The sequence below is a fragment of the Scyliorhinus torazame genome, chromosome 18, assembly GCF_047496885.1.
Source record: "Scyliorhinus torazame isolate Kashiwa2021f chromosome 18, sScyTor2.1, whole genome shotgun sequence".
Lineage (NCBI taxonomy): Eukaryota > Metazoa > Chordata > Chondrichthyes > Carcharhiniformes > Scyliorhinidae > Scyliorhinus > Scyliorhinus torazame.
The window spans coordinates 53,157,868-53,180,799 of NC_092724.1; the positions used below are offsets into that span (position 1 = coordinate 53,157,868).

General features: G+C 48.7%; 1 long non-coding RNA gene across 1 annotated transcript in view; it reads left to right on the forward strand.

The window, feature by feature from the left end:
- Positions 1–4,168: 4,168 nt before the first annotated feature.
- LOC140394809 (uncharacterized) overlaps positions 4,169–22,932 on the forward strand; it is a 127,596-nt gene continuing 108,832 nt past the window's right edge. The window contains exon 1 of the long non-coding RNA XR_011936014.1: positions 4,169–4,226. This is a non-coding gene — a long non-coding RNA (uncharacterized lncRNA). The remainder of the gene's footprint in view (positions 4,227–22,932) is intronic.

Below are 22,932 nucleotides of genomic sequence, written 5' to 3' on the forward strand. Positions count from 1 at the left end.
CAAAACCATTTGGAGAGGGCCCGGACTGGCTGTGGCATGCCGGACATCAGAAACCTCACTACCTTTGAGGAGTATGCCCTGGAGGTGACTGGTGTGGCCGAGGACAGAGTGGTCACCAATGTGAAGGCTGACGGATGCTTCAAAGGTGAGGAATCACCGCGCCCCACCTGAGGACCTGTCACACGTGAGTTGTTATTGCCATCCCTCCCACTGACCACATGTCCATTCTCCCACAGGTCCTCCTGGGCGGCACGCTCTCCAGCCTTCCAGGAGACCACTTCAGAGGAGAGCTCTGAAGGTACACTGTAATAGTCACAGCCCAGCAGTTATCCCCACCTTCCACCAGTGCAGATACATGCATCTCGATGGGAAATGTTAGTGGTCCGGCTTCTGGGGCACAATCTGGTGAGCACCACACTGCTGCTGATGTACATCAAGTGGAGGCAGGAACCCCAGGCGGGACATTCAGAGGGAGATGTCAGCGACACTCCAGCAGATCCATAGCCGCTTGGAGGAGTCCCAGAAGCTACAGGCGCAGTGGATGTCGGCGGCAATGCGTTGCACCGAGGCTCGGGTGGCGGCTGCAGTGGAGAGCCTGGTGCACTACGCGGCACAATGAGTGAAGGTGTCCAAGGCATCGTGCAGTCGGTGACAGCCATGGCTGAAGGTGTAGGGAAAATGTCCGCCTCGTTAGGGATGTAACTCAGTACCAGGCCGACCTTGATGAGGTTCTGCGGGACATGTCCCGTTCTCAGATGGGAATGGCCGAGGCACTCCAGAGCTTGTCCCAGTCGCAGTGGGCATTGCTGAGGTGCTGCACAGCATGTCCAGTCACTGAGGAGCATCGCCGAGGGCGTCGACACTATGTTATTCTCTAAGTCTGAATAAAGATTGTAGACTTCCAGTTAACACAAATACTTTATTCAGTGGGTTTGTTCTGTTTCCAGAGCTTAATTAGATATAATACAGTCAAGAGGTATGACCAGTGAAGCTAAGGTAAACTGTCCATGCTGAGCTGTCTCTGTGTGCTGCTGCTCACTAGCCCTGTGCTTCTGAAAGAACTGGATCCTACCTTGGGCTGGACCCTTTATACCCGTCTCTGATGCTGCCCTCTAGTGATGCTGTGGCTGTTACAGCTGTGCTGTAGTGCCTGGTGTATGTGCAGATGTACAGATCACTGCATCCCCCCCCCCCCTTTTATTTGACATGTTTTCTAGACTGGCCTCAAGAAAACTGGACATAACAAGTGGTGAGGACATGCAAATCTGCACACTGTGAAAATGATAAAAGTAACACAGAAACAATTGACTGTGTTGTGAGTCCATCGTAATAAATGTCCATATTCGTCTTGTGCGTGTGTTGAAGTGTCGTCATAAATCTAGCTGGTCGGGTGCCTTATGGCTTCTGCTGGAGCATCTTAACGGTGGTAGTAGGGATGATGGTTTGATGTCATCAAGAGTACTGTCTGGCGCTGTGTGGCGAGGAACGTCCGGTGGACAAATGGATTCAGTCAAGTCCAGTGTGGGAAACATTGGCATTGTAGGTCAAATCTCTAACAGATCCCGGCGGTTACGGCGAAGATGTACTCCCACAGATGATTTGACAATGTATGACTGCGGTGACTCTTGCCGGATCACCGTGGATAACTCAGACCATCCGCCTTCTGGGTCCCTGATTCTGATGGTGTCATCTATTGTCAGTGGCTTGAGTGGGATCGCATGTTGATCGTACTATAGTTTTTGTTTGAAGCATAGTGCCGCATGTTGTCGAGAACCGGTGCGTTGCCGGGGTCTCGGAATTGCTTTGCCGGTAGGGTTGTCCGGATATCTCTGCCAAAGAGCACTTGTGCTGGCAACAGTTCTGAGCTCAATGGGATTGCTCGGTATGATAACAGAGCTAGGTTGATGTCAGAACGTGCCTTTGCTGCTTTGCTGATGAGTCGTTTAATGATGTGGACACCTTTTTCCCCTGTTCCATTTGATTGCGGGTAGCGATTCTGTGTCGCACCATTGTCTGACCTCAACTTTTTCCTGTGTTTGTGGTATTGATTCTGTATGTCATCGTTCGTGAAAGCTGTTTTGCTTGTTTGTTCTGGAGCAGATGTGAATTTGTGAGATTCTTTATCGTGCAATGGCATGTTTGTAGTCTTGTCATTGTTTCGCAGTGTGCTGTGGCATTGTCCTTCAAGTGCAGAGTTGTACCATGTTCTACAGGTCGTTGTTTCATTGTTGTTGTTTCTGTCATTTCTGTCTTTGTTGTATTCATTGGCGTTTTCGTTGGTGTTCTTTTTGTCACGCTTGTTGATTCTGTTTTCGTTGTTTTCGCTTTTATTCTTGTTCTTTTTCTTCTCGTGCTTGTTGTTCCTGGGATGCTTCTTGTTGCTTTTGTCGTTCTTGTTGCGCTGCATGTTGTTTTTGGTGTTGCTGCTGTTGTTTTTGTTTCTGCTGTGCTTCTTGGGGTTTTTGTTGTTCTTGTTGCGCTCAATGAGTGTGCCATGTGGATGATTTGAGTCATTGTCACAGTTATTGGTGTCAGTGTCCTTTGTGGTATCTGCTACATTGAGCCTTTCTTCTTGAGAATTGTGAGAAAGATCTGATGTTTCATTGATGTTGGTGACATCAGTCATTTGTGGTGGATTCGATTCCTCTTCTTTGCTTACTTGGTACTCCTCTTCGAGAGTCATTTCAGGTTCACTTGAATTATCATTGAGTTCTTGGTGTTCCTCTTTTGGAGTCATTTCAGGTTCATTTGAATCATCATTGATCGCTTTGTGCTTCTACTCTGGAGTCAAAATCTTCATGATTCATTTTGTTGTGGGTCGTGGTGCTCCTCTTCTGGAGTCCTAATCTTCATGAATTCATTTGACGTGGTCTCCCTGGACTCATGAGTAGCAACCCTCTGATTATTGAGTGCTTCTGTGCAGACGAGCTGAGTTATGTCAGTCTCGCTGTGATCCTGCACATCCTGTATGGGAATTGTGATTTCTTCGTCACTTGTCTCACATAAAGTGGGTAGACATTCAGTATCTTCTTGTTGGTTAAATGAGCTGGGTAGACTTTCATAGTCTTCTTCTAGTGGCTCAAATAAGCTTGATAGATCGTCATGGTCTTGTTCATGCATGGCGTTCGCTATGGAGTGTTTGCTTGCTTCCATTTTTTAGTCTGTCACCAAGCTGTCTGTGGAGGCTTGCGTCGCCCACTTTGTGGAGGCTTGTGGCGCTCTCTTTGTGGAGTCCTTTATCGCTCTCTCTGTGGAGTTTGTCATCGCTCTCTCTGTGGAGTCCTTCATTGCTCTCTCTGTGGAGTCGTTCAGTGTTCTTGCTGTAGAGTCGATCTGTGCTCTCTCAACGGAGTCATTCTGTGCTCTCTGCGTGGCATCATCTTCGTCTTGGGTATTGCTGTCATCCAATGTATCGACGATCTGCCATGGCACCATGATATTGGATTCATCTACCATGAGAAGAATCGTATTGAGCTTTTCAACCGTGTTGCTGATGCTGTGATCAGGATCTCCGAATAACTCAGCCATGTCGGAGTAGTATTGTGTGTATTGTTCGAAAGACAAATCATCGCTTTTTGTTTCGGAGTTGTGATCGTTCTCTTCATGTTCAATGAACAAATCATCTTCTTGTGTGGAGGCTGGGACCCTTCGTGGTGCGTGGACCACTCTCTGTTTCTTGTCGTCAGGCCGCAGCATAATCCTGCACTCACGAGTCAGGATGTCATATAGGCTGGGCTGAAGATTCCCCAATCCGAAGAACTCATCGTCGGGGTCTTCACGGTACAACACCTCTAGTTGCGGTTAGGATTTGGTACTGGGGTAGCCATCTCCCAAGACGAAATTTTCATCTGTGTCTTAGTCTACAAGGACCATATCATCTTCTAGGGCTGTGCTAACTGCTTGTTCCAGGGTGTTGTGACATTATTTTCAACTGCTGGTGTAAGTTTGGGCATTGTTCTGTCTTTTGAGGCAAGAAAATTGGGTTTTGCAGCTTTAAATTTCTTTTTGTTCATTTTCGTGCATTTCCCTTTTAAGTGGGCATGGTCCTGATCCTCTGATGTCATGACGCTCGTGACGTCATGTGAAGGACTCGATTGCCCATGCGCACACTGAGTTTCCTGTACTGTGCGCTCTTTTCGCAACTGAGCATGTGCGGCTCCCTTCTCAATATGGCTGCCGCTCAGAACCTCCGTCTTCCTCCGATTCAACCATGCCTCCACGTCGTGGTGAGTGTTCATGCCATTTTTACCGATTTTGTTTTCCAAATGATGATTCTGTGTTTGTAGAGATGGAAAGTATTGATTTTGTTTTTGTTCATAAGCAAGGCATTTTTGTATAGCAATTTCTAGAGTTAGATACTTATTTTGTGAAAGTTCTTCCCTCAAATATTTATCAGATAGTCCAGAAATTAATTGATGCATTATCACAGTGTCTCTGAAATCAGCATAATCACAGCCTTGTGATATTAACCTTCCGTTCCTCCGGGCCACCGGCCATGTTCAGTGCCCTCTGCTCGGTCACGGTGAGGTGCCACAGGTCCGGCCGTCCCCCAGCGGTCCCAACGGTTGTGCACGGCCTTCTCCTGGTGGTGATGGTGTTGGTGGTGGGGGGGGGGGGGTTAGACAGTCCGACTCATGCAGCCCAGGGAGTAGGTAGCTGGTGAGTTGGTGGCCTCAATGGCCAGGGCACCCGGTTATGGCCGCCAGTAAGGGGACCGGCATGTGGGGTAGGGTAGGGGTTCGGCCGCCCTCTGGGTTTGGTGGGGTTAGTAGGGTTACAGGTGGGTGGGCTGCGGGTTAGTGCCAGGGGCTCAGTGCTGCCTACTCACGCTGACCGCCCTGAGGAAGTCATGCAGTTTCTTTCGGCACTGCCAGCCGGTCCAGGCGGTGTTGCTGGTGGCGCTGACTGCCTCTGCTACCTGCGTCCAGGCACGACGAACAGTGGCAACTGGCAGCCTCCTTCCCGAGCCAGTGTACAGGGTGATCCGCCAGTCCTCCACCGAGTCCAGGAGGGTCTTCAGCTCAACGCTATCCTGTGGAGCTGCTATCCTTGCTGCTATCTTGTTGGATTGGATGGTGTGTGTGGGGAGTGAGACGTGTTTATGTGGCTGCAGCATGACAGCCTCCGGAGTGTCAATCCCAAAACCGGTAAATCCGGCACCGTTTCTCATTAAAATCGATGTGTTCCCCATGGTGCCGGTGCTAGCCCCTTAACAGTAGTAGAATCGGTCAATGTATGGCGCCAGTAGTGGTGTCCTGAAAGTCCACGATTTTGCGTTGGCGTCAACAGTCTGAGAAACGGAGAAACCCGCCACATATTTCTGCAATTCCACTCTCAGGTCTCACTGTCACCCACTTCCTCTCTCAAACCACTCCTTGTTTTATAAGCTACCAGAACACCATCTCGTCCCACACTACACCCAATTCTCTATGTTATGTGAGTACTCTGACAAAGGGTACTCTGTTGAGCTGAATGTCGTGCTGCTTACTTTATGCAAAATCAAAAACCTCCTGTAGTTAAACCAATGGAAATTTCAAAGACTTGAATCAGCCCCTGCTGACCAGGTAATCAGTTCTAACTGAATAATCTTTATTATTGTCACAAGTAGGCTTACATTAACACTGCAATGAAGTTGCTGTGAAAATCCCCTAGTCGCCACACTCCGGTACCTGTTCGGGTACATTGAGGGAGAATTCAGAATGCCCAATTTGCCTAACAGCACGACTTTCGGGACTTGTGGGAGGAAAGCGTAGCACCCGGAGGAAACCCACGCAGACACAGGGAGAATGTGCAAACTCCACACAGACAGTGACCCGAGCGGAAATTAGCCACCCAATTAACTAATCGCATAAACAACACCTGTAGCCAACTTGGTTACCACTGACTCCACAACTGAAAGAAATTATCATTTCAGGTTAACGTTAAGTTCAATGTCAAATGTAAAACTTGGCTAGATTTTAAGAGATCATGTATGAGATTGATAGGTTTGCAGTTTAGATTTCTGCTGGGTAAAGATTTTAAGAATTGTGGTACTGAGGCAGATAGGTGGAGTTAAGGTACAGATCAACAATGGTCTAACTGAACAACAGAGCAGACTGCAGGAACCGAGCAGGTGACTCTTGTTACTATGGATGTGAATTGCCACCCCATTGATGCCATTTAATTATTTCTTAAATTATTGCAGGAATTAAACTGCCCAGAAGGTCTTCCCTGTGTTGATAACACTTTTATGAAAAATTTCCTCATCCCAATCCTAACAGCCTTTAATCATTTGAGGTTTCATTTCTCGGCCCTGATTTTGCAATTTAGCTGCAAGTGATTTTCTCATATCCTGCCAGAGTGGACAAATAAAGCTTTGGTTGCATTTAATCAGTTGCCAGCTATCACAGGGAGTCTGGTGACAATTTACCCTGGCCCATTCCTCTTCGTACAGTGCAATCAACTGACAATTTAAGTGTGGTGGTGGTAGCAGTGCTCCTACAGCATCAGAGAGCACCCTTGTTTTGAGGCATCCTTGCTGTCACTTCCGCACCACTCCCGGTGGGGTGGGTGACCATTCACATCTTCAGGCCCTCTGCTTTGGAAACCCACCTACCACCATTAATTGGACAGCCGCCACGGAGATGGCTCTTAATTGGCCTCTGGGAAGGTAGGCACAGCACAGGCACCATTGGGGTCGGTCCCCAAAAGTTGTCCTGATACCCAAGCATCTTCTAAGGCCGGAAGATTCCACCCAGAGAGCGAGTGCTACCAACTGAGCCTGGGCTGGCACGGCTGACTGGAGCTAACGAGGATTAAGCTAAGAAGAGATGTATTCACTGTCTTTGAGGTTCATTCAAGAGAGCCTTGTCTGCCTTGTGCGATAAAGAGAATGATTCCTTTTGGTATAATTAATTTGAAACATTTTGGACACTAGTTAATCACTAACAACTTAGTTAAAGGCAACAGTTACCTCTTGATTAGCAGCTGATACTGTTTTACATTGAATTAGTTAAAACAATAAACTTAACAGCTCCTTTGAAGAGATTCAATTAGCCAAGATTCCTCTTGACATGGATGAACAGGTTGATTCGATTAGAAATAGTCATTGATGTAGGATGAATCATTTTTTCTAGACTTTCTTCTCTCTCACAATGTCTGTTGGGAAATGTCTTTATACTTTTCTCTCCTGTTCAGCACGAGTAACTATAATCAAACAGCAGCTACCATTTGTAACACAATGTGACTGAATTTTAATATCGGTATTCACATATATTAATCGGCGGTCACTTAAGATAGATTGAGAACCTTTTAATAAATTATCCTGAGGCAAATTTCTCTGTATATTTATCCACATTGCCAAAATGCGGCAAGAGGACAGACACGTAATCTGTTCAAAGGTCGCCATCAGTCTCGTACTCAACCAGTCACCAGCAACAATTCCTCATTAGGCTTTTCCTGCCACTGTGTTGGAAATCCCAAGGTCTCCAGTTACAGTGGGATCATCTGTACTTGCTGATGTTTTTAGGCAGTCCCTCACGATCAAGGATGATTTGCCCTCACCCCAGTTGGGTGCATTCTAAGTTGGCTAATAAGTTTGAGGTCACACACGCACACTCAATGTGAGGCAGGTAAATGAATTACACTGGGGGAGCGGGTTATGTACTCTTTCTGATGCCTGGGCGTAGCACCTGCATGTTCCTAGCAAAGTCTCTCGAGGTGCTTGGTGTCGTGTTGGGTGCTCTGCTACATAGATGAACCAACACGGTTGTGAATGGTACAACTCAGTTTTATTACGAACAATAACAACATCTGTAAACTGGTTACTGTGGTTCGTTCATTACCCTTTAACCTGTGGACCTAGCCCTAACACTATCTTGGAGAAGCACTCAGCACATGGTGAATGTCTGAGTGGCTTGCTGTGAGCTCTGTGCCCTGAGCTGTCTCCTGCTGGAATCAACGGGAAGTGTTGTGTTCCCCGTTTTGCAGTGTGTATGCTCTTGCCTGTGATTGGCTGTGATGTTGTGTGTGTATTGATTGGTCCATTGATCTGTCCATCAGTGTGTATGTGTGTTTGCACCATGATGTTTATCTGAATATCATGACAGCCCCCTTTTTTACAAGAATATGTGCCTATGTGGTAATAAATATCAATGTGTACTGAGTGCAGCTGAATGTGTGTATGCAATATCTACAACATGTACACGAGGCTAAACTATATACATATGAAGGTGTCAGGTGCAACATAGCAACGAGGTTGTACCATAAGCAAAACAAGTGTAATCATCAAGCATCGAAACAAACTCCTGTAACGACAAAAAGAGAAACATATTAACATTGTGGCATAATACGTCAGTGAGTTCAATGTTCAAACAGGCTGATAAGTCCAGCCGAGTAGGTGGGCGACGAATTCGGGTTGATCGTTAGGGTGGCACACCATGTGCTGTACTGTTCTATGTTCTATGTTCTATCACCCAGATTGACACTGTTCACTGGCATCGGCTGATGGGTCCTGCTTTGAGACATCCGGTTCCTGTTAATGACCGCAACACGGAAGGCTTCCCGGTCGTCTGTATCACCGGTTTGTATATCGTCCTGGTATGACTCGGAGTACGGAGGCGGAATGGTCCGCACGTCCCTGCGAGGCTAGCGGAATTGGGGAGCGTTAGCAGGTTGAGCTGCTCGACAGCAGGCAGCGTAGTGGCCCATCTTGCCACAGCGGAGGCATTGTCGGTTCTTTGCCGGACATTGCTGCTTTAAATGTGCAGATCCACAGTTGCCACACGTCGTGACTGCATGCCGTTCGTTGCGCCATCGCACATGCATAGTTCGGTCCTGCATAGAGCGCGCCTGCGCGTCATGTCCCTCTGCGTCGACGTCTCTTTTGGCGCGTACAAGCTCAGGAGGCCGTGGAAAGCGCGCGAAATGGCCGCCCTCGTCCGGGCCGTGGGCCGGGAGGAACTCGATCGCCTGGACCCACTCGGCCTTGTAGGACCCCTGCCTTGCCGATTTGGCCTTGTAGGACTCCTGCCTTGCCAATTTGGCCGTGTAAGACCCCTGCCATGCCGATTCGGCCGCCTGGAATTGGGAGTAGCGGCTGGTCGCGTTTTCATGGAGGACGCAGGCTTCGATGGCGGTGGCTAAGGTGAGGCTTTTAATTTTGAGGAGCTGCTGGCGTAGGGTGCCCGAGGTGACCCCAAAATCAATCTGGTCCCGAATCATGGAGTTGGAGGTGGCCTTGTAACCGCAGGACTGCGCGAGGATATGGAGGTGTGTTAGGAAAGATTGAAAAGGCTCATTCTTACCCTGCAGGCGCTGCTGGAAGAGGTTCCTCTCAAAACTCTCATTTACCTCGACGCTGAAGTGTTGCTCGAGTTTGAGAAGGACCGTCTTGTACTTCGTCTTGTCCTCACCTTCCGCGAAAACCAGGGAGTTGTAGATGTGGATGGCGTGTTGCCCTGCCGTGGAGAGGAGGAGTGCGATCTTCCTGGTGTCCGAAGCATTCTCCCTTTCTGTGGCTTCTAGGAAGAACTGGAAGCGCTGTTTAAACAACTTCCAGTTGACGCCGAGGTTTCCAGCGATATGGAGTGGCTGCGGCGGGCTGATGGTGTCCATGGCGCAGTGGACCTAGCCCTAACACTATCTTGCAGAAGCACTCAGGCACTCAGCACATGGTGAATGTCTGAGTGGCTTGCTGTGAGCTCTGTGCCCTGAGCTGTCTCCTGCTGGAATCAGCGGGAAGTGTTGTGTTCCCCGTTTTATAGTGTGTATGCTCTTGCCTGTGATTGGCTGTGAAGTTGTGTGTGTATTGTTTGGTCTGTTGATCTGACATCAGTGTGTCTGTATGTTTGCACCATGATGTTTATCTGAATATCGTGACACTTGGTGCTTTCCTGAATGCTCTTTCTCCATTTTGGGCACTGACAGGAGATTGAAGAGAGAAGGAGAAAAATACTAAGTGGTTAAGGGATGCCAAAAACAGCTGTGAAGAAGGGAGGAAACGCGGGTTCGCCACCAAAGGAGAGGACCAGTAAAAGCGCTGACAAGATGGCGGATGCCGGACCGCGTGGTGGAGCCGCACTACTTACAGTGGAAAAGATGACCGAGGTGATGGCTGTGGAACTGGAGAAGCAGCTTGCGAGGCACATGGAGGCCTTGAGGAAGGAGATGGCGGTCGCACTGAAATCATTGGTCAAGGAGGCAATTGCCCCGGTGAGGGTGGATGTGGCAAAGACATCGGCTGAGGTGAGAGAACAAGGTGAAAAGATGAAGGAAGTGGAGGAGGCCTTGTCGCAGCACAGTGACCAGCTCACCTCGAAGGGAGGGTGGTGGAGGTCAACAGAGGACTCTGAGCAAATCTCGAGGACTTGGAGAACCGCTCGAGGCGGCAAAATCTGAGAATTGTGGGCTTGCCTGAAGGGGCAGACCCCTCCCGGTATGAACTGGACCGAGCTCATCGGTCGTTAAGGCCGCCGAAACCCAAATGAAATGAGCTGCCGAGAGCAGTAATTATCTGCTTCCATAAATACCAACTGAAGGAGATTGTGTTAAACTGGGTGAAGCAGAAGCGCGAGGTGCAGTGGGGTGGTGCTATCGTTCGGATTTACCAGGACTTGACGGTGGAGTTGGCAAAGAGACGAGCGGCGTTGAGCCGAGTGAAGGTGGCTCTGTACAACAAGGGACTGCGATTTGGTAGGGTATACCCAGCAAAGCTGAGGGTGACGAACAACACCAAAGATTTTTATTTTGAAACGGTGGAGGCGGCTGAGGCATTCATGAAGGCAGAAGGCTTGGGAGCTGGAAGAGAGATCGTGGACTGTGATTGGGGAGCAGGAAAATGTATAAATGTTCTAACTTTCTTTTCACTGACCTGTATTGTAACTTACTTGACTTCACATTGCTATAGAGCTTAAGTTTTGGTTTGGTTTGATTGGCATTTTAGTTTTTTTTGTTGCAACGATTATATGATATTTTATTGAATTGCATGGGTTAGATTGTTTTTCTTTTTCTTCTGGGACTGGGTGGGAGGGGACAGTATGCCATTTTAGGGGGGAGGGGGGCCATCCGCGCTAGCTAACTAAAGTCGGCTAGTGAATGGAGGTGAGGTGAGAGGAGGGCTGCGGATATTGGAGCCTGGTTAGCAGGTTTTGAAGGGGCTACGAGGCGAGCAAGTGGGGGTGGGGGTGGGGGTGGGGGGTGGGCGGGGGTCGATACTGGGTGATATTTGTTTGAGGGGAAGTACAGGGGGGGATTCTGGGAGGGGGAGGGTGTTTGATGTTAATAATGGAAAGGGACGGATCAGGCTCATGGGGCAGGGCCCGGTGAAATGATGATGGTGGATAAGGAGGGGGGAGGTGAGAGACCCCCAGTTAGGATAGTCATGTGGAACGTGAGGGAGTTGGGAGACCCAGTCAAGAGGTCAAGGGCGCTTGCGCATCTTAAAAGTTTGAAGGCCGATGTAGCAATGCTGCAGGAGATTCACCTGAGGGTGAAGGATCAAATGAGACTTAAAAAGGGCTGGGTTAGTCAGGCGTTTCATTCTGGATTTGACGGAAGGACTCAAGGGGTAGCGGTAATGGTCAGCAAAAGACTACGGTTCCAGATGGATAAAGTGGTTGCAGATCAGCGGGGTAGGTATGTATGTATCAGGGGCGCTGGAGGGGATGCTAGTGGCGCTGGTAAGTGTATATGGTCCCAATTGGGATGATGTGGGATTCGCGAAGAAGGCGTGTGGTGCCATCCCCAACTTGGACACACACGAACTGATAGTGGGAGGGGGACTGGAACTTGGTGCAGGAGCCAAGATTGGACAGGCCACGGTCGTGCTTGCGTCAGGGGGGGGCGAAGGCACTGGCTGGTCTAATAGTGGAAATGGGAGGGGTGGACCCTTGGAGGTTTCTGCATCCAAGGGAGCAGGGATACTCGTTTTCCTCAGCGGTCCATAAGGTGTACTCGCGGATTGACTTTTTCATGGTGGGAAAGGCGCTGCTGGCTGGGGTTAAAGGGTTGGAGTACTCGGCAATTGCAATATCAGATCATGTTCCGCATTGGGTGGATATGGAACTGGAGAAGGAGATGGTACAGAGACTAGGGTGGAAGTTAGATGTGGGACTGTTGGGGGACTAAATTGCAAAAGTAATCAAGGAATATGTAGGTTTTAACTGCATGGGTGCGGTGTCGAAGGCGGTTGTCTGGGAGGCTTTAAAGGCGGTGATGAGGGGTGAGATGATCTCGTTCAAGGCTAGGCTAGACAAGGAGGAGAGGTTGGAACGTCAGAGGGTAATAGATGAGATGCTGGAGGTAGACAGGAGGTATGCAGAAGGTTGGGACCAGCACAGTTGGAAAAGGGGAAGGAACTCCAGGCAAGCTTTGACCAACCACCTACCAGGAAGGTGGTACGCCAATTGAGGCGAACAAGGGGGACAGTTTACGAGCATGGAGAGTATGTTGGCGGGTCAGTTCCGTATGGAGGCTGCGGCAATGGAAATTGTCCAGGTGCGGGACAGGGCAGGGAAGTTGGTGGTCACTCCAGATCAGGTTAACAAGGTCTTTAAGGAATTCTATGAGAGGTTGTACAGGTCAGAGCCACCTGGGGGAGGCCGGGAGCTGCAGGAATTTCTAGATGGGCTGGAGTACCCGAGGTTTGCGGAGGGGGACAGGGATACATCTGTCATGATATTCAAACACACACATCATGATAGACAGACCAACAAGCACACATAACACGACAGCCAATCACAGACAGGAGCAGACACAGTATAAGACAAGAAACACGACATCTGGTGGCCAGTCCATCTGGAGACAGGACAAGGCCAGGACCTCATTAACAAGGCACTCACACAGTCACCACGTGCTGAGGACCAAGACAGATGTGTAAATAACAAGTTGGAATAAAACTGCGTTGTACCAATCGCAACCGTGTTGGTTCATCTGTACCTCAGAGCACCCAACACCACAACATCAAAGGGGGCGATAGTGGAGCAGGAGATAAAGGATGCAATTGGGAGGATGCAGTCGGGGAAGGTGGCAGGGCCGGATGGGTTTCCGGTGGAAAATTATTTAAAAAATCAAAAATAAGCTGGTACCGCTGATAGTGAGGATGTTTGAGGAGGCGATAGGGAAGGGGGTGTTACCACAAACTTTGGGGCAGGCATCGATTTCCCTGTTACTTAAGAAAGATAAGGATCCGATGGAGTGTGGGTCGTTTGGCCCATACCACTTTTTAAAAATACATTTACAGTACCCAATTCATTTTTTTTTTCCAATTCAGGGGCAATGTAGCGTGGCCAATCCACCTACCCTGCACATCTTTGAGTTGTGGGGGTGAAACCCACGTAAACACCGGGAGAATGTGCAAACTCCACACGGACAGTGACCCAGAGCTGGGATCGAACCTGGGACCTTGGCACCGTGAGGCAGCAATGCTAACCACTGCGCCACCATGCTGCCCCCATAACACTTTTAAACGTGGACGCAAAGATCTTGGCAAAGGTACTGGCAGGTAGGCTAGAGGATTGTCTCCTGAAGGTGATAGATGTGATGCGACCATCAATTCACTGAGAGACACGTTGAGAAGTAAACCGTGGTTTTAATCAGCTTACAACTGAGCCTGCCTGTGACCGGTACAACAATGAATGCGGCCCCGCAGGTCAGCTGCCTTTACACTTCCTGCAAGGGGTGGAGCCATGGGCGAGCCCGTACATGCCCCGACATATTCCCCTGTGGGTGAAGCCGTACAATGACCCATAGGTGGAGCCCACAGGGTTAAACACATAACGTAACATGATACACAGTAACATGATATCACAGTGCACTGGTGAATTAACAGTAGTTCCATTCACCACAAGGTGAAGATCAGATGGGGTTTGTGAGAGGGAGGCAGCTTTTTTCGAACATGGGAGGTTGGACGGGACCTAGTGTGGGGGATGCAGTAGTGGTCGTGGTGTCGGAGCCTGCTGGTGCCAGGTCCCGGAGGGAGACGGTATCCTGCCGGCCATCGGGGTGTCTGATATGCGCATAGTGTGGGTTGGAGTGCAGGAGCTGGACCCTCTCTACCAGGGGGTCGGTCTTATGGCTCCGAACATGTTTTCGGAGGAGGACTGGACCCGGTGTCATCAGCCAGGGCGGAAGCGAGGCCCCTGAGGTAGCTCCCCTCGGGAAAACAAACAAGCGGTCATGAGGGGTCTGGTTTGTGGCCGTGCAAAGGAGGGACCTAATAGAGTGGAGCGCATCGGGGAGGACCTCCTGCCAGTGAGGGAGATTCCTGGACCGTAGGGTCAGTAGGACGGTCTTCCAGACCGTCGCGTTCTCCCTCTCCACCTGCCCGTTTCCCCTGGGGTTATAGCTGGTAGTCCTGCTCGAGGTGATGCCCTTACTGAGCAGGTACTGACGCAGTTCGTTGCTCATGAACGACGAGCCCCTGTCGCTGTGGACATAGCTGGGGAAACCGAACAGGGTGAAGACACTATGCAGGGCTTTGATGACTGTGGGAGAGGTCATATCGGGGCAGGGAATGGCGAACGGAAAATGGGAGAACTCGTCTATGATGTTCAGGAAGTACGTGTTGCGATTATTGGAGGGGAGGGGCCCTTTGAAATCGACACTAAGGCGTTCACAGGGCCAGGACGCCTTTACCAGTTGGGCATTATCTGGTCGATAGAAGTGCGGTTTACACGCCGCACAGATTTGGCAGTCTCTGGTTACAGCTTTGACCTCCTCGATGGAGTAGGGCAGGTTGCGGGCCTTGATGTAGTGGGCGAGCCGGGTGACCCCCGGGTGGCAGAGGTCATCGTGGATAGCACGTAATCGGTCATCTTGCGCGCTGGTGCACGTGCCGCGGGACAGGGCATCTGGGGGCTCGTTGAGCTTCCCAGGACGATATACTATATCGTAGTTATAGGTGGAGAGTTCGATCCTCCACCTCAAGATCTTGTCATTCTTGATCTTGCCTCGCTGCGTATTGTCAAACATAAAGGCAACCGATCGTTGGTCGGTGATGAGGGTAAACCTCCTACCAGCGAGGTAGTGCCTCCAGTGCCGTACGGCTTCCACGACGGCTTGGGCTTCTTTTTCGACCGAGGAGTGTTGAATTTCAGAGGTGGTGAGGGTGCGGGAAAAGAACGCTACCGGTCTGCCTGCTTGGTTGAGAGTGGCGGCGAGAGCGACCTCTGAGGCATCGCTCTCCTCCTGGAAGGGGGTGGACTCGTCCACCGCGCGCATTGCAGCTTTAGCGATGTCCGCCTTGATGCAGTTGAAGGCCTGGCGAGCCTCGGCTGCCAGTGGAAAGAGGGTGGCCTTAAATAGTGGGCGGGCTTTGTCCGCATACTGGGGGACCCACTGGGCGAAATGAGAGAAAAATCCAAGGCACCTCTTCAGGGCCTAGGGGCAGTGAGGGAGAGGGAATTGGAGGAGGGGGCGCATACGGTCAGGGTCGGGCCCTAGGACCCCGTTTTCCACGACGTAGCCGAGGATAGCTAGCCTGGTTGTGGTGCACTGGTGAATTAACAGTAGTTCCATTTATCACAAGGTGAAGATCAGATGGGGTTTGTGAGAGGGAGGCAGCTTTTTTTCGAACATTTGGAACGTATTGTAAGTGGTTATGGTGCCGGCGGAGAGGAAGGAAACAGAGGTGTTTGTGGCATTGGACGCCGAGAAAGCATTTGACTGGGTAGAATGGGGGTACTTGATGGCAGTTTTAGAGCAGTTTGGAATTAGACCCAGATTTGTGGACTGGGTAAGGCTATTATATAAGGAGCCGAACGCCAGTGTCCGCACAAATAACATCAGCTCCGAATACTTCCCTCTTCACCGTGGGACTAGGCAGGGATGTCCTATGTTGCCCCCTGCTGTTTGCACTCGCGATTGAGCCATTGGCCATCGCGTTAAGATGTTTGGGGGTATGGAAAGGGATAGTGCGGGGGGCAGAATAGCATAGGGTGTCCTTATAGGACGATGACTTATTATACGTGTCGGAACCGAGTGTGTCAATAGGGGGAACACTGGAGCTGCTTCGGGTGTTTGGGTCTTTCTCGGGGTACAAATTAAATCTAGACAAGAGTGAATATTTTGTGGTGTCTCAGCCAGGGGTGGGGGCAGGGGTGGGGGGGCTGCCATTCCGTAGGGCAGGGACTTACTTTAGATACCTGAGGGTGCAGGTTGCTCGGGATTGGGGGCGGCTCCGTAGGTACAACTTTTCCAGTTTGGTGGGGAGGGTGAAAGATGATCTGTCAAGGTGGGATGGTCTCCCTCTGTCACTGCCGGGTCGGTTAAAATGAATGTGCTGCCGCGATTCCTGTTTGTTTTTCAATGCCTGCCGATTTTCCTGCCAAAGGCATTTTTTAGAGAGATTGAAGGGATGATTACCTTGTTCATATGGGGTGGGAAGGTGGCCAGAATTATAAAGGTGCTACTACAGAGAGGAATGCAGGCAGGGGGTTTGGGTCTTCCGAACCTGATGTATTATTACTGGGCGGCGAATGTGGAGAAGATACGGAGCTGGGTCAGAGGGGTTGACTCCCAATGGGTCAGAATGGAGGAGAGTTTGGGTAGGGGGTCAGGATTGAAGGCGCTAGCAACAGCGCCGCTCCCGACGCCCCCAGGGAGATACTCAGGGAGTCCGGTAGTAATAGCTTTGTTGAGTACCTGGAGGCAGTTTCGCCAGCACTTCGGGTTGGGGCAGGGTCAAGGGAAATGCCGATTCGGGGGAACCATAGATTTGAGCCAGGGAAGTGGGATGGAAATTTTCGGAGATGGGAGGAGAAAGGAATTAGGACACTAAAAGATTTGTTTCTTGGGGATCGTTTTGCGGGAGAGAAGGAGCATGGAGCGAATTATGGGCTGGAGCATGGGAAAATATTAAGATACATGCAGGTTTGAGACTTTGCCAGAAAGGAGATACAGAGCTTCCTGGTAGAGCCGTCTTCCACATTGCTGGAGGAGGTGCTGACAACAGAGAGACTGGAGAAGTGGGTAGTATCAGCGGTTTACGGGGCTATTTTTGAGGAGGAGAAGGTGCCGCTGGAAGGGATCAAGGCAAAGTGGGAGGAAGAGTTGGGAGAGAGTATGGAGGAGGGGTCCTGGTGTGAGGTGCTCCAGAGGGTGAACACCTCCACCTCGTGTGCAAGGATGGCTGATACGGCTGAAGATGGTGTATAGAGCACCCCTCACAAGGGCGAGGATGAGCCGGTTCTTTGAGGGGGTAGAAGATGTATGTGAATGTTATGGGGAGGGGGCCCGCAAACCATGTTCATACGTTTTGGTCCTGTCCAAAGCTGGAGGATTACTGGAAGGAAGTTTTTAGGGTAATCCCTAAAGTGGTGCACATGAAACTGGACTCGGGCCTTCGGGAGGCCATATTCGGGGTGTCGGACCAGCCGGGTTTGGAAACGGGCGAGGAGGCAGATGTTGTAGCCTTCGTCTCGTTGATTGCCCGAAGGTGGAACCCGTTAGGGTGGAGATCGACCTCTCCACCCTGTGCCCTGGTGTGGCGGGGGGACCTGCTGGAATTCTTGATGCCTGAAAAGGTCAAATTTGAACTGAGGGGAAGGATGGAGAGATTCTGTAATTCATGGGCGTTATTCATTATGCACTTCCGAGAATTGGATTGCATTGAACATTACTCGGGGGTGGGGGGGGGGGGGGGGGAGGCTAGGATGGTTGGGGGGAAAGGGACAGTATGTGTGAATGGTGACTATGGGTGATTCCTGATTCCTTTTTGTCATTTGTTTATGTTAACATGTGGGCTAATGTTTGGTGGGAGGATGAGATCGTTGTTATTGAAATGGGAATTGACATTACATTCGTTACTGATTATTGTTTATTGTTGGGTGTAAATTTGGGAGAAAATGTGAAAAAGGAGAATAAAAATATTTTTTTCAAAATAAAAAATATTTGAATGGCCTGTGGCTTGGAGACAGGCGGCATGGTGGCACAGTGAGACTGCTGCCTCACAGCACCAGGGACCTGAGTTTGATTCTGGCTTGGGGGTCTGTCTGTGCGGAGTTTGCATGTTCTCCCCGTGTCTGCGCGGTTTTCGCCGCTTGTTCCAGTTTGCTCCAACAGTCCAAAGACCTGCAGGTTAGACGGATTGACTACGCTAAATTGCCCCTTAGTTTATGTGACTATGGCTCTGTGGTTTGATGCCCATTGAGCTACAAAACTCTGGTGACAGACTAGCAACCTGTTCTAGGAATAATCTAGAAACAGACAAAAGTTTGACCTATGCACAGTCAAGGTACGGAAATGTAGAGAGGGAGAGAAGGGTGATAATTTAGTGATTTTATCCATCACAAGAGGGACTGGAGTAAATATCTGTCATCAAAAGTGGGAGATACTTCCAGAACTGGTTCCTGGATGAGTATATTCATTATCTAACAAAAGGCACAGAGCATTGTTTGATAAACTTGATAAACATCTGGGAGATGAACTATGTTATTGAACTAATGTAATTGCAGGAAAGCAATGGGGAAATAATGGCCACGAGAGAGGTCAGTGTAAGAATGAAAATGGTTAATGAAGTATGGGAAAGTTTAATCAGATCAAAATGAATCTGGACCAAACTAATTGGCCAGAAAGCTTAGCCAAGCAGGTTGACAGATCAGCAGTATGAAATCTTCAAATATGATGTACAACCAAGCCTGGAGTTACGTGGAGGAATAACTGAACTATAACTGAAAATGAGTACCTGTGATGAAGCTGGAGCACCAATGACAAATATCAAAAACTTCAGGGGATGGAAAGTTCAACTAGAACGGTGAGAAGATATATCAAAAAACCCAAAACAAATAGTGTGTGCTTTTCCTTAAGTTAATTAAAAGGAAATGAATAGGACCACCGAGAGATGAAGGAGTTTTGTTTTGGAGGATGAAGGTCATAATATTTTTTTTTTGAAATTATCTTTATTGTCACAAGTAGGCTTACATTGACACTGCAATGAAGTTACTGTGAAAAGCCCCTAGTCGCCACATTCTGGCGCCTGTTCAAGTACACAGAGGGAAAATTCAGAATGTCCAATTCACCAAGCAGCACGTCTTCCGGGGCTTGTGGGAGGAAACCGGAGCACCCGGAGGAAACCCACGCAGACACTGGGAGAACGTGCGGACTCCACACAGACAGTGGCCCAAGCCGGGCATCGAATCTGGGACCATGGCGCTATGAAGCAACAGTACTAATCACTGTGCTACCGTGCTGCCCACATATAGGTATAGCAGAGATATTAAATATTTTACATTGGCTTTCATGAATAATTGTGGACATGAAAATGTAGCTGTGCTGTGCTCATTGTCCTGCATTTACTCCTGGTCTACCAGCACCTTGCTATTACAATTTCCTTTCGTACAGTTCCCTCACCCCTCTCCATTACAGTAACCTCCTTCATCCCGAAAACCCTCTGAGAACGCTACATTCCTCTAACTCTTGTCCCGTGCCTGTCGCTCATTCCGTCACTCCCATCGCTGGTGGAGTTGCGTGTGTCAATCTAAAGTCTAAGCTCTGGACCTGCCTCTACAGATGTCTTCACCTCTTCCCACTTTAAAACACTGCACAAAATCTCTCATTGATCAGGTTTTTGATAGCATTTGTTTCTCTGACCGTGATCCAGTTTCCATTTCTTGTTTAATACATTTGGATGCTTTGCTACATTTGGGCGGCACGGTTGCACAGTGGTTAGCAATGTTGCTTCATAGCTCCAGGGACCCAGATTCGATTCCTGGCTTGGGTCACTGTCTGTGTGGAGTCTACACGTTCTCACTGTGTCTGCATGGATATCCTCCAGGTGCTCTGGTTTCCTCCCACAAGTCCTGAAAGACATGCTCGTCCAGTGAATTTGCCATTCTGAATTCTCCCTCAGTGTACCCGAACAGGCACCACGGTGAGAGTGTCAGCTAGGGGATTTTCACAGTAACCTCACAGTAACTTCATTGCAGTGTTAATGTAAGCCTACTTAAGACACTAATAAAGATTATTATTAAAGGCCAGAGGGTCTTTTATGGCCATTCGGCCCATCACATCCATGTTGGCGCTCTATGGAGCAATCTCCTGCTCCATCCCCGTAGCCCTGCAAGATCATTTCTTTCAAGTATAAAGGGTTAAAAAATGCACACACATGATGTAGATAATGATGTATCACTGATATTAGTCAGTTGTGTGTTAGACTCTTCCTTGAAGGAGAGGTTAGAATCCAGTCAAAGAGCTATGTGCCTACTCTGTAACCTGTTTAGAAGTAATGCTAATAAGAAAGGACCCAATCTCCGAAGTTGAAATCATTGACCATCTCTGATTCTACTGCCCTCAGGCAGTGAGTGTAGCTCAGTAGCACTCGCTGCACAAAAATGTTCTTCCTCACTCAATAAGGTGTCTCTCAAGAGACCTGTTAACTAAACTCAGGAATTTAATAAGAAGATATGTACCAGTAGGAACTGAAAGATTTGTGGTAAATGGGGTGTTGTTGAGACTAGAGAACTGTTTGAAGCAGCACTGGAAGCGTATGCCTAGAAGGTTGTTTACCTCCGATGGACACTCTATAATAAGAACTCGGAAGCAAGTCTTGACTTATTCAACTCCAATTTACTGTGTTCAGTAATCACGTCTCCAACAAAAAAACAGTGCCACCTGTATCTCCTTTATATATAGATGCAGTCTATGAAACAATAAGTGCAATCTATTAAACAATTAAACTCCAATTCCAATTTAAGTACAAAGGAACGTTACCTCTTTCCTAATAGTGGTCAGTAATGGGTCAGTAAGGTGGTTCCTGTTGTGTGCATGAATAAAATTTGGACTTGAATATAGAGAACAAAAATCTGTTGTAAAAGGATGAGGCTCATGTAATAGTCCTCAGGAGTAGGCCGACATTGGCAAATGAATTTTAATGCGGGCAAGCATAAGATAATAAAGAGCATGATAAAAATAAATAATGTGAGTACGCACTTCATGAAAGGTGTGGATAAACAGAGAGAGAACCAGAGTTCAAATACATATTTGTCCAGAAGTGTGATTGCAGTTACAGAAAGCCATTAGAATTTTAGGTGCTTCACAAGAAATAGAGGCAGGCCTTCAAGCCTGCCTCGTCATTCAATATGACCAAGACTGATCTCTGCCGGCCGCAGCTCCTTTTCTGTGCCATTTCCCCACAGCCCTCAATTCTCGATCAATCAAATATTTATCCACCTCCACTTTAAATACCACTCTCCGGGGCAGAGAATTTCAGAGATTCACCACCCTCTGCGAAAAGAAACTTCTACACACCTTAGTTTCAAATGGCAGGCCCTTTATCTTGTCGCTATGACTCTTTTTTCAAGACTCTCCCACGAGTAAAAACATCTCACCCTCTATGCTGTCAAGCCCCGCTCGACGTGGGGATATAGAGTACAAGATTAAAGAAGTAATGAATAGTTTATACAAACCCCTAGTTAGGTCACAGCTGGAGCACTCTGTAAAGTTTTGATGGCAGATTATAGAAAGAGTATTAAAGGCACAGGGCGCGTCAACATAGATTCCCCATGGCTCGCTACTAATGGGAAACTATAAATATGAGACAAAACTTGAATGATAGGAGTGCTTCAATTAGGCTGAGAAGGTGAACAGGAGATTTAAAAGAGATCTTATAATGAGGAAAGGATTTGAGAGCGTGAATAGGGATAGATGGCTGTCTTTAGTTAAGAATTTAATGTTGATGGAGTATTCCAATGAAAATGACCACGATTGATGTGGAAAATGAAGAGATTTCTTTTGCACGCAGGGCAATAATGAAATGCTTTGAAACAGGGAACGATTGAGGCACAAACCATTGCATCTTTGACAGGAAGACCGGATAAATATTTCAGGCAGAGGAAAATTTAATGGTATGGAACAGTGGGATTAGTTTTGTATTATTGTGATTAAAAAGCACATTTGGCAAAATCACATCCATCTGTGCGAAAAACAACAATGGTTCTATCATCGTGGGCGCTGACCTAACATCATCATTTAAGCAGATACCCCAAAGCACACATTTGAGTTTATTGCTAAGGATGCTTTTCTTCCAAAGAGGGGGTCAAGATGGGCCGTCTGTGCATTTGCAGAAAGGTGCTACAAACGCGGTTTCAAGACCCCTCTCCCCAGCAAACGCCCAAGCGATCGAAAACAAGCTGGATGAACTTAACTCCAGACTTACCTCTCAGAGGGAAGTAAGAAACTGCTGAGTGCTCTGTTTCACAGAGACATGGTTCACCCCCGCCTCACCGGACTGTGCCATGCAACCTGAAGGCTTCTCAATTACCGGGCGGACCGCACCGCATCATCAGGCAAAGTAAAGGGTGGAGGGGTGTGCCTCCTCATCAACTCCTCCTGGTGCTTGGATGTGGCAACCCTGGCAACCTACTGCTCCCGGACCTGGAATACCTGACCATGAAATGCCGCCCATACTATCTTCCACGTGAGTTCACTTCAGCCATTATGACAGCAGTCTACATCCCACTCCAGGCAGAAGTGAGGATGGCGTTGGACGAACTGTACACAGTTATAAACAACTACGAAACAGAACACCCGGAGGCCTTGTTCATCGTGGCCGGAAACTTCAACAAGGCCAACCTCAAGAGTGTACTGCCAAAATTCCACCAGCACATCTCCTGCCCCACCAGGGGCGACAACACTGTTGACCATTGCCACTCAAAAATCAAGGGCGCCTACCGTTCCATCCCCAGACCACACTTTGGGAAATCAGACCATAAGATGGTGCTCCTTCTCCCGGCATACAAGCAGAAACTCGAGCGGCATAATCCAGCTAAGAAGGTCGTGCAGTGCTGGTCCGAGGAAACAGAAGAGCTCTCACGTGACTGGTTAGAGACAGTGGACTGGTCCATATTTAAGAACTCAGCACCCAACTTAAATGAGTATGCCGCCACCGTCACAGACCTCATCAGCAAATGTGTGGGTGACTGCATGACAAAGAAAGCAGTACGTACAGTCCCCAACCGG